This window comes from Doryrhamphus excisus, chromosome 1 (assembly GCF_030265055.1).
Source record: "Doryrhamphus excisus isolate RoL2022-K1 chromosome 1, RoL_Dexc_1.0, whole genome shotgun sequence".
Lineage (NCBI taxonomy): Eukaryota > Metazoa > Chordata > Actinopteri > Syngnathiformes > Syngnathidae > Doryrhamphus > Doryrhamphus excisus.
In genome coordinates this window covers 18,069,380-18,081,906 of record NC_080466.1, presented here as the reverse complement: position 1 = coordinate 18,081,906, position 12,527 = coordinate 18,069,380, and the positions used below count along the sequence as shown (strand labels likewise).

The following is a 12,527-nucleotide window of genomic DNA, read 5'->3' as shown; positions in this document are numbered from 1 at the left end:
CTCCGGTTTCCTCCCACATTCCAAAAACATGCTAGGTTAATTGGCGACTCCAAATTGTCCATAGGTATGAATGTGAGTGTGAATGGTTGTTTGTCTATACGTGCACTGTGACTGGCTGGCCACCAGTCCAGGGTGTACCCCACCTCAAGACAGCTGGGATAGGCTCAATGAATGAATGAAGTATAAAATGACAACTTTGCTAACACTTCCTGTCTATACCCCTGGTTGATGCTTTTGGAGATAACGGCACAAAAAAATACAAAGAAAAAGCAAAAAAAAGTAAATAATTTGAATTCTTTGAGTGACTGTAAATAGGAATTAGTGGCGCCCCCTATGGGTTGTGGTGAAAATACTAGCATACTCGACGTTTTGCTTGATAGTTGCTATGTTTTTCAACCATTCATTCATTAATTTTCTACCGCTTATCCTCATTAGGGTCGCGGGGGTGCTGGAGCCTATCCCAGCTGTCTTCGGGCAAGAGGTGGGTTACACCCTGGACTGGTGGCCAGCCAATCACAGGGCACATATAGACAAACAACCATTCACACTCACATTCATACCTATGGACAATTTGGAGTCGCTAATTAACCTAGCATGTTTTTGGAATGTGGGAGGAAACCGGAGTACCCGGAGAAAACCCACGCATGCACGGGGAGAACATGCAAACTCCACACAGAGATAGCCGAGGGTGGGATTGAACTCGGGTCTCCTAGCTGTGAGGTCTACGCGCTAACCACTCGACCACCGTGCATCCGTTTTTCAACCAATCTTGCTCAAATTTGACACACATGTGCTTGTCGGTCCCCGAAAGGTGTGTACCAAACTTAGTGGTGATTGGCTGAAATTACAGCTGTGGGAGAAATTTCAAGACAATCTGACATTGGGGAGCCATAACAGCGCCATCTTGTGGTGTATTTGTCAGGAGAATAATAGCACAGGCACTACAGTAAGGATGTATGTTTTGACATATTTTCAGCCTTTGGCGTGGAGCCGTTCAGGAGTAGAAGAGTTGCAAGGACGTCTGTATATTTACAGATGTGGTTATTATTACTGTATATTACTTATATTATTATTATTGATTCATTTCCGGGGGGGTTGGAATCAAGCGGTGCGAATCTGGAGGATGCCTCCTTAGCAGGTCGTGAGTTCGGTAGAATCCGACTAGTCAAATTCTGCATCCTGCACCCCTCCCTCTAATCCCTCCATCCCCTCTCCCTCCCTCAGCAGACCGCCTCTCCCATCACTCGCCTCACCCCCCCACTCGCTCCTTCCTCCTCTGCTGGAACGCACCGAATCTTGTGTGTGCTTGGATCCTACTCGCCGCCTCCAGCTGCAGAACGGAACCCGGCTCCGCTCCTCCTCCGAGACCAGGTAAGACCCGATCCGGTGTGGGTTCAGCTGGCAGGACTAGGGACCCTTATTGAGGTTCTGGACTTGTTCGCGTGAGGAGTTTTGATGCAGGGGTTGCATGGAACCGCTAGATGGGTTTTCGGTGAGAGTGGGGGGGATCATAAAAGTGACGGGACTTCAGTAGGAGCTTTTTTTTTTTGGTTGTTTTTGTTGCATGCACGGTCACATGTGCCGATGCGCGCCTCCGTGCATCCAGGATCCCGGGACCATGAGATGATGAGAGGAGGGAGGGAAGGAGGAAGGGGTGGGGGGGTGGACCATGTCTGCATGGGTGTGTGCGTATGTTAAGATCGCTAAGATCTCACCGAGACCCGCAACGGAGATGAAGACGCACACTTTTGCATACGTTTCCATGTTGCACCATTGGCCAGCGGGGGGCGCGCGTGCCCACCTGTAACGTTGTATGGAAGATATGAACGCCCCCCCACCAATCTGACTTGATTTATGTCTGTAACGTGACCCGCTCCCCCCCCCCCCCCCCACCACATACACCATCACCACCTTCTTCTTCCTCACTCATGATCACATGACCCTGGATGTCCATATACTTTCTGATTGGGTTCGAACTTGTTCAGTATGCATGTGAGCGTGCACGCGTCCTCTCTGTGGTCAAGGAGGAGAGGCGTGAGAAGCTGCTGCTGGATGATGGCGTGATGAGTTAGGTCAGGGATTTTGGAATGTTGGACATCCGGCTTAACTGGTTGGACTCTCTACGTGGACATGGACGGAATCGAACACTTTGAAACACCTTGTACTTTGTAAAGACAGCAAAAGCAATAGCTGAGCCAAACATCCACATCTTAGTTTTGACGTATTAACACTGATGAATTTTAAAAATAAATACATTGGATTGTGTTCTGCATCCTTGTGATGTATTACAGCAATCAGTCGTGCTCATTTTTGGCAAGTTTCAGCAAAAAAGGGAGAAAATAGCATTTTGTGAAAATACATTTTGGGTGATAATTTGCATATAAATTCTTCCAGTGATAAGAAAATGACTTATTCCGGTGAAAATGATCCTTTCAAATAGAAAAAGCAGAGTCGATGACCTAGAGTTGATGAAGTAAACATGTAGAAATGGCGATAAACACCATCAAATGTTGGCGTAACGTCTTCTTACAGAGCGTGAATGGAATTTGACTTAGTTTAGCATGCTAGTACGGTTGCGTGTGTGTGTTTTCTTTCACCGTGTTTTACCGCTTTAATGCCTGATGACACATGTTTATTCTTGCACCCAGCTTCCCTTAAAGACATTCTCAACACACAAACAACACACTTCTGGCCTTCAAAATAAGAGCACCATTTTCCCCATGTCATCTAACTGTGTAAACAAAATAAGAGTGTCATAAAAAAAATGGAGATGCATGTGTGACTATACATCTTTCTTGTGTTAGAGTTTCTTGAAGAAATAGTAGCCATGTGTGGAAAGGCTGACATTCATTCATTTTCAACCACTTATCCTCACGAGGGTTGTGGGAGGGGGTTGCTGGAGCCTATCCCAGCTGTTTTCGGCCGAGAGACAGAGTACCCAGAGAAAAACCCACGCATGCATGGGGAGAACATGCAAACTCCGCACATATAGATGCCCAAGTGAGATTCAAAGTCCCGATCTCCTGAATGTGTGACCTACATGCTAACCACTCGTCCACGACGCAGCCCGCAATATAAGATGTGAAATATAAAGGTAAATGCAAAAATATGCAAAACGTTACATCCTACCCTGGACTCCAAAGGGTTAAAAAAATGTCTTTTGCTTTTCAGTGTTCACAATGGAGAATGACTGATGGCAAAGTACAACATTACACAGTAACTTGCCGTTTGAAAGACATCAACCTTCATCCAAAGAGTTCCTCAAAGATGTGGAATAGCTGCAAGGAAAACACATTTTGCACTTGGCAACTTGTGAAGGTTGTCCTAAACTTGAGCTCACTTTTCGGGAACACAGACTCCCGGAAAGACACTGCAGGCAAAAACAAGAGGAATGTCGGATTAACAACTTCATGGAGACAATTTTAGGGATTTTAACACAACAAGGATGTGTCTAAAGCAACGCTGTCACACTCGCACTGAACTCCTCCCCATTGGTTTGCTTTTGTCTACAGTAGGAATTATTCATAAAGCCCCGCTTGCTCCCTTTCCAGCCCTCGCAAGATGCCGGAATCATCCGAGATAGAGAGAAACTTTGTGCGACAAAAGCGGCAAAGAAGCGACTACAAATGCGAGCGCGTAGTGCGAGGCGGGGAACGCAGGAAGCGAGCCAGGAGCCTTTCCTGTCTCGCGTTGGACACACACATACGTATCAGGACACAAGATTACCACACAGCGTGTGTGCAAGTCCTGAAGACAAGCTAGACGGAACGTTTAGATTCCCAGTGGACTCAATCGCCATCACAAAAACTCAGAAATTCTTTCTTCAGGCGAAAAACAAGAACGAAATAACAAAAACAAAAAAATGTCTTCAAGGCCGACTCCTTGTTAGATTTCTTTGTCCACACACTTGTCACCCAGGGAGAAGCCTTTCTTCGTCCCACAAGCAAGTAGAGTACAAAAAGCACACAAAAGCATAGAAAGTGCAAAATCCATGACTTACATGTTGACCAAGCCACAGGTTTATTGCATGGTTATTGCACAGTTATTGTACAGGATTTTTGACGCAGTTTATATTATGGAGCCTGACATCTGTAGGAAGAACTGCAGTAGAATTTCTATGGCTTACTCAATAAAATGGCTGTTAATTCAATGCAAAAATCCATATATTTATTGATAAATAAATAAATACATAAATAAATAAATAGACAATTCTTCCAAGTAATTAAAAAATAGATGTAGCCTGGCTAACTTTTTTAATGGGACGTCAGCCTTTCCGAGTGGCTAGCGCGCAGTGCTCACAGCTTGGAGACCCAAGTTCAAATCCACCCTCGGCCATCTCTGTGTGGAGTTTGCATGTTCTCCTCGTGCATGCGTGGGTTTTCTCCGGGTACTCCGGTTTCCTCCCACATTCCAAAAACATGCTAGGTTAATTGGCGACTCCAAATTGTCCATAGGTATGAATGTGAGTGTGAATGGTTATTTGTCTATATGTGCCCTGTGATTGGCTGGCCACCAGTCCAGGGTTTTTATCTGCTCTTTAAAACACAAAGAAAAAATGTCTAACATAAGGATGATAGGCAAACATAAAAAAAGGCTGGTAAAAAGGCAGCATAAAGTTGTCCTAATACTCTCCCACTTATCATGCCGCGATGGTGGGATATTTTCTGCCTCCACAAAGTCAAACACTCCCGAGTGTTCAAGTTCCAGATTTCTCCCAGAGGAAGCTTCGGAAGAGCACACATCCCAGACCCCACCTTTCCCTCTCAGTGAAAGCATCGTATCCCTTTTTCTTATCAGTGCACCTTGAGTTGGGTGGGGGCCTCGGATCCGGCAGCTTGGATGTTTAAAAATGTATACGACGACAACGCTCTGAGCAGCCGGGTCTCGCCGAGCTTCACCTGTTAAAAAATTCAAGCCCAGGCAGCGCCTCAGCCGGCAGCGGGTCCACATTGATCACTCAGGGAGAGGGCACCAAGTCCTGGGTGGCGCACCTTAATAAATTAGGTAATCTTAGAAAGTGAGTTTTATTCAAAAAGTGAAACTAATTCTATAGGTGGACTTTTTGGCTTTGTGCTCAGTCTTGTTAGATAACAATAATTATGAAATGCAATGATTTTGCCAGAAATAAATATTATAGTGATGACATCTTTCCTTTGACATATACATGATAATAAAGACACAATATTATTTGCGCCTTGAAAAATCTGCCAAAATCATCGAAAATGATTTTTTTGGTTTGAATGCGTTAACATACCTCATACGTACCCAGTTGTTTGGATTGGCATATTTAACCAGCTAAGCCTGATTGGACCGTGTGGCCCTTAAGAGTATTTATGATGCGACCTGAAGTAGAAAAAGACCCAATGAAAGCAAGAAAACATAGTAAGTCTTTTTAGTGCTTTTTCAGTAAAAAAACACCTTTTAATCCAAACGACTCCATCCTGCAGGGAGACGTTGTAGACACCAGAGGGAGAACCAAAGTGACTTTATGTGTCTCAATTGTAACGGGCCACATGTTCAGCCCATTGATGTATAAAATAATAAAGGACGCCATTAATTGTAATGTATTCCCCTTGTAATCATGTGGGCCGTTTCCAAGGATGATTTCAATTTACTCTTCCACTTTTTTTTTTTTACTTCCCTCCTTTCGGCGGCCGTGGCCCAATTTCCCAACAGGGACCATAAAACTTTAATTTCATCTAATCCAAGAAGCTTGTAAACTGCAATTGGACATTTTCTAGCAAGACACTAAAATCAAAATGTGGCGTGTCTGCTCCAAGTTATTTCAAGTGTTGACGTCCTCCGTCGGACGACCACAAACGACCTACTGGACCTTGCATAGGAGTAGATGCTTTGGGTGAAACTGGAAAGAACCAAATGAGATAATGGTAATGGTTTTATTTCATTTGAACATGCATCAAATTACAATTGAATGTATCAGTTCACAGTTCCACATGTCCAAAAGGAGTAGGAAGAAGCAAAGCTTATTAAATCCTACCCCTCCATCTGGTACTTTTACAATCACTAACTGCTATTTGTTCACTTCCTGCTTTCCTAATATATATATTTTTTACTTGTTCAACTTACTTGTTACTTGTTTTTAAAATTTAAAATTTAAAATTTAAAATTTAAAATTTAAAATTTAAAATTTAAAATTTAAAATTTAAAATTTAAAATTTAAAATGTTTTAATTTTTAACTTTTTTTTAAAAATTTTTGTCACATACCTTGTACAAGGTAACATGAGCATCCAATGACATAATGGGTACCATAGTAAGTGTCAATATAGTGATATATATAGCACATCATGACTGGTTCAAGACTCTTCATCCTTGTATTTAGCAAACATCAACTGCTTGTATTGTTTCTTGAATTGGCTCATCGTTGTGCATTGTTTGAGGTCCTTACTCAATCCATTCCATAGTTTGTTTCCACATACTGAAATGCTATGGCTTTTTAACGTTGTGCTAGCATATAAGTGTTTCAAATGTAGTTCCTACCTGAGATCATATTTCTCCGCTCTTGTCGAGACATTTTTAGGTAATTGGTTATTTTTATGGTTGCACGGCGGTTGAGTGGTTAGCACACAGATTTCACAGCTAGGAGACCCAAGTTCAATCCCACCCTCGGCCATCTCTGTGTGGAGTTTGCATGTTCTCCCCGTGCATGTGTGGGTTTTCTCCGGGTACTCCGGTTTCCTCCCACATTCCAAAAACATGCTAGGTTAATTGGTGACTCCAAATTGGTATGAATGTGAGTGTGAATGGTTGTTTGACTATATGTGCCCAGTGATTGGCTGGCCACCAGTCCAGGGTGTACCCCACCTTTTGCCTGAAGACAGCTGGGATAGGCTCCAGCACCCCCGCGACCCTTGTGAGGATAAGCGGTAAAAAATGAATGAATGGTTATTTTTTAGCCTTATATTATTTTAGCTGTTTGAAGATGAACTATATCAGCAAGTTTAAGTATTTGTGATTTTAGAAATCACAAAAAAGTGTCAAGATAAGAGAAATAAGTTTAAATGGCGATCATCGTCATCACGACCCACTTATGGACCAATATTGATGCAACTGACGCACAAAGAAGTCTCAAGTCTCCACCGAAGGCCCGGGTACCAAATGCACAGCTCCCAACTACTTAACAGTCAAGTGTGTAGCAAAGATTTAAACACTTGTGATGCAGACAGCATCAAAACCTCGGTCGTAAATTGTAGTCGTTCTTTGCGCGTGTGCGTGCGATCTGTCATCACGTTTGTGCTCCAGAAGCTCTCATTCCGCCGTAGAAGCATCTCTGAGGCAGACAAAAGATGGTCTCGAGATGAGATTTGTGTCTCAGAGGTTTTTCGGACTGCGAGTGTTTACGACCTCTGCAGAGCATGATAATCACGAGCGTGCGCGTCGGCGCCGTCTCATACGCGCACGGTCAAATCACACGGGTGCTCGGGGTGTCACGCTCAATCTGAGTGTAGTAAATAAGCAGCCGGGCTGCCGTGTCACCGCTCGCTGTTTATGCATGGATGGCATGGAGCAGCGGATGCAGCATGCTGATGCTGAAGGAAGGCCGGGGTGCTATAAGACATCCATTAGTGTTAGCGTTAGCAAAAGGGCGGAGTCAACCATCCCCACTACCAGCTCTGTGCTCTCTAACTAATTCTCTTATTTTTTTGTCTTCCCGCTTTGAGCTGTTTGTCTTGGTATTGTTTGCGCTTGATAGGTGTCATGACGCTCGTCGGCGCATTGTTGAGCGACCAAAACGCTCTCCTGTCAGCGACATAAAAGCTGGATCCGTCATACCAAAAATAGGCCCGAGCCGGCGTCGTCCGCTGGGAGCCGACACGCTGGAACGCAAGCGGATCTTTTATGAAGATGTGATCCGTCGGCGCTGTGGACCCAGACGGGCGATGAAGATGAGATGAACTTTAGAAAGTGATTAAAGACTTCCCAAAAGCTGACATTAAAAAGGGAAGTAAAGCAGACAGAATTCAGAAAAGCCTTTGCGAGGTACTTTTCCAATTTAGCTATTTGTGTGGCTCTGGTGGTTGACCAGACCGGTGGTTCGAACCCTGCTTCATGCCCCCAATGGGGGCAGAATGCCGAAGAATGTTTGGCGGTGGTCGTAGAAGCCGTAGGCACGAATTGGCAGCCATGTTTTGGTCAGTCTACCGAGGAGTAAACAAATAATGGGTGCCCTATAAAAATAGAATCCATTATTGTTATTATTAGTAGTGCAAAACTATAATAACAGCTAGAAAAATTCCTGCAGAATCGGTCCAATTTTTTTTGATGGGTCCAAAAAAACCCCAATACTGCCCCACCCATCAGCAATAATAGCGGATTGTGTGTGTGCGGGGGGGGGGTTGCATTGTCCGAAAATGCATTGAAATGAAAATGAGTTCTATTCCTTTGAAACAGTGTTTATCACCACATTCGCTTCCCCACCAAACCAATAACTGTGCAATAAACTGTGCAATAACCATGCAATAAACCTGTGGCTTGAGCAACATGTAAATTATGGATATATAACTTCTTCATTTGAATTACCTTGATTTTGCACTTTCTATGCTCTTGAGCAAAACCTTAGGTACATGTTTATTTTATAGTCCAATTTCCAGTGTCTACTTGTCATTCTTTTAGCGCCATACGTCTTCTTCTATGACTGCTTCATTGTGGTGTGTATGCCCCACTGTTGACCCTAGATTAGCGGCATAGAAAATGACTGGATGGATTTTTGTACCGTGTGTGAGTGTGTAGCATGCAACCTCCCATTTTGTAATGTATTCACCTTGTAATCCTTGAAAATGTTGAGTAAATTGACCTGTGAACTACTGAACTATTTAAGGTACCATAAAAAAAAATTACAATTGAAAGCAGTCAAAGAAATCTGCCAATCTACGAGTTCAATTCCACCCTCAGCCATCTCTGTGTGGAGTTTGAATGTTCTCCCTGTGCATGCGTGGGTTTTCTCCGGGTTTTCTCCCACATTCCAAAAACATGCTAGGTTAATTGGCGACTCCAAATTGTCCATAGGTATGAATGTGAGTGTGAATGGTTGTTTGTCTATATGTGCCCTGTGATTGGTTGGCCACCAGTCCGGGGTGTACCCCACCTCAAGACAGCTGGGATAGGCTCAATGAATGAATGAAGTATAAAATGACAACTTTGCTAACACTTCCTGTCTATACCCCTGGTTGATGCTTTTGGAGATAACGGCACAAAAATATACAAAGACAAAGCAAAAAAAAAGTAAATAATTTGAATTCTTTGAGTGACTGTAACACCTCTCGCCCGAATACAGCTGGGATAGGCTCCAGCACCCGGGCGACCCTCGTGAGGATAAGCGGTGGAAAATGAATGAATGACTGAGACGGGGATCTACTGTATTTTGAGTCATTCAAGAAAAGCAGCATGGTGCTCTCCATGGCACCAGAATAGTCAACAGCCAGCAGTTTGCCCCTGTGTGCTGCTGGCCTTGGTGCTGAAAGGCCAGCACAGACACGAATTAATAGAAAACATTGTCAAACTTCTTTTTTTCGGACTATTTTGCTGTAACATTTTGTTTGTCCCCTGAACGCAGCACAGTGAGGTCACACATTATGCCAGAATGTTCTCATCCGAGCCGAGCAGATGGGAGACCGGCAGCCAGACAGACGTGCGCTTTCATGGCCACTTTCCACAAACATTCCCTTTAAATGGCGCTTCAATTATTCAGGCGGCTGCGTGGGAAGACGTGATGCCATGTGTGAGCTTCTGTGTGGGTGTGTGTGTTATGCATTTGAGGTGAAGAAAACAAGTTTTGGTTCTGCTCGGTCATGGAGGCCATCCTTCCATTCCAGACTTATTGTACGACACTTTGTCTACACTATCTTTGTTTTTCTAAATGGATTTGTCATTTTGTTTGTTTCGTTGCCGTGCGACGGAAGCAAGCGCGTGAGTTGGGAAGTGTTTCACCGCGAGTGTTTTTTTCTTCCTCTGCCGCCAAATATTGACTTCACCTGTCACATGTGCAGCATCGACACCATCTGTCAAAAAAGTCCCAACTGAGGCGGACGGATTAAGGGTGTTGCAAGGGGCCCCCGTGCTTCTCTGCAACTTAGCCTTTGAAAGGAAATGCCACACACACACACACACACACACACTCACACACTCACGAACATCAGCATGCAAGAGCTCATGAGCTGATCCACAAATGTGATGCGAGCTCACACTCGGACATCTGCACGGCTCTTCTTTTTAATAATATGACTTTGCAAAACGTCCTCTTATGTTCTGCGTTTGTTCTCTAATAAGAACATGTTGAATTTGATCATTCCACCCTAAACTGACTCCAAACAACATTCCTCCTCCCACCATCACAATCAAGGGATTATGACCCTCATGACCTGCCTCCTTCGCGCCTCTTCATTGTAATGGTAATCATGTCTTCTCATAACCTTCTCTTCTAATACTGCTCTAATACTCTTTTTACATTTCTATAAAAGTTATCTATCAAACAGACTATTATCTTAGCAGCTTAACAGCTGTTACTACCTCAAATATATTTATTTATTTAACAACCCAATACAATACACTAATATGTGACCGTACTCATCTGTATACACCAGTCATTATCATTGCACTAAAATTAATATACCTGCAATATGTCTGCTCCTGCATATGCTCCTGTGCAATGCTATGTGTATATTTTGGATATTTTGTGTATATCTTGTATATATCTTGTTAAATTGTCCTTTTTACTCTACTTTTTCTATACTTTTTTTTTACTTGACTACTGCACTGAAAGGAGAAGCTCTACATCTTGTATAATGACAATAAAGGCCATTCCAGTCCATTCCATTCCATTCCATTTTCTAATGCTTATCCTCAAGAGGGTTTCGGGGGTGCTGGAGCCTATCCCAACTGTCTTCGGGCGAGAGGCGGGGTACATCACATCACAGGGCACATATAGACAAACAACCATTCACACTCACATTCATACCTATGGACAATTTGGAGTCGCCAATTAACCTAGCATGTTTTTGGAATGTGGGAGGAAACCGGAGTACCCGGAGAAAACCCGCGCATGCACGGGGAGAACATGCAAACTCCACACAGAGATGGCAGAGGGTGGAATTGAACTCGTAGATCCCCGTCTATTGGCAGATTTCTTTTGTCTGCTTTCAATTGTATTTTTTATGGTACCTTAAATAGTTCAGTAGTTCACAAGTCAATTTACTCAACATTTTCCAGCAGGACGATGCTTTGACAAGATGGGAGGTTGCATACTGCACACTCACATAAGGTACAAAAATCCATCCAGTCATTTTCTATGCCACTAATCCTCATTAGGGTCGGCAACAAGTGTGGGCAACATGCAAACCACTCAGACACTGAGCGGCACAATAAAAAAAAATTAAATACAAAATGGAATGAAACCGGACTAAAGAGCTTAGATCCTCATCTGGCCCACCAAATAATGACACCAATCAGTTGAACTGGAGAAGTGCTCATTCATGCAATACAACCCGTGTCCTGCAGGGGCAACACTGAGGCATACACACCACAATGAAGCAGTCGTAGAAGAAGACAAGTATGGCGCTAAAAGAATCACAAGTAGACACTGGAAATTGGACTTTTACCAGTGAATGGACTATAAAATAAACATTTACCTATTGAGCCCAATTCTCCTAGCTGTGAGGTCTGCATGCTAACCACATGACCACCGTGCAGCCTGACAAAGTTTTTGTGTACATTTATTTATCAATTTTTGTCAGAATTGTCAAAACATATTTTTGACGTCATTTCCAGGTTTTCACAGGCCACAGAAATTTAACACCTGTGCCATGTTGCATTTTAAGAATAATATCACATGTGATGCACTACATTCAAACACTATGTGGGTTCCTGAACTTAGCACAGTTCTGGTGCCTTTTCTTGATATCGGCTTTTTTTTTTTTATTGTCCCTGAAGGGTAACTGGCTAGGCAGCAGTACCAGTAAAAAGAAACACATCAAGCAATAACATCACATAAAGTAAACATGGGCGCATAAAGTAAGGCAATAAAATGCATGGGAGCTCCAAATGGTGCAAAGCTGAGAAGGTAAGAGTCGTTTTTGTCGACTGCAGTTTGGACTGCAGGAACTGGGGAGGCAAAATGAAGTCCCAGGACATTTTTCCAGACCCCTTAAGCCTTCAGGAACCTTTAGGCATGCTCTGCAGCACTGAACATACCCGACTGGTTGTCTTTTAGCCATTCTGTCTCCTGTGTATTGTCCCCCCCGTCTAAGATCTGTATCAAAAGCTTAGTGTTCAAACCTTCATCACCTCAAACATTTGGTCAACAGGTTTTCACTTCTCTCTCCACCAGGATATCTTCACCCTTCCTTCTTCCCACATCATCATCATTTGTCTCTCCTCCAACTTTGACTTCATTTAATTTTCTGCACCATTAAAAAGAAGCTGAGGCACTATCGGCCTGATTTGCGGCTCGCGGCGGACGACGACAGCGAAGAAAAATAAGTAGAAGAAGAAGAAGTATAGGAAGGAGAAGCCG

General features: G+C 43.4%; 1 protein-coding gene across 1 annotated transcript in view; it reads left to right on the top strand.

The window, feature by feature from the left end:
• The first annotated feature begins 1,213 nt into the window (after window positions 1-1,213).
• The window catches only part of LOC131134399 (protein phosphatase 1 regulatory subunit 29-like), a 124,966-nt gene continuing 113,652 nt past the window's right edge, over window positions 1,214-12,527 (top strand). Inside the window, exon 1 of the mRNA XM_058079692.1 lies at window positions 1,214-1,371. The gene's annotated coding sequence lies outside the window, so the exon portion shown is untranslated. The remainder of the gene's footprint in view (window positions 1,372-12,527) is intronic.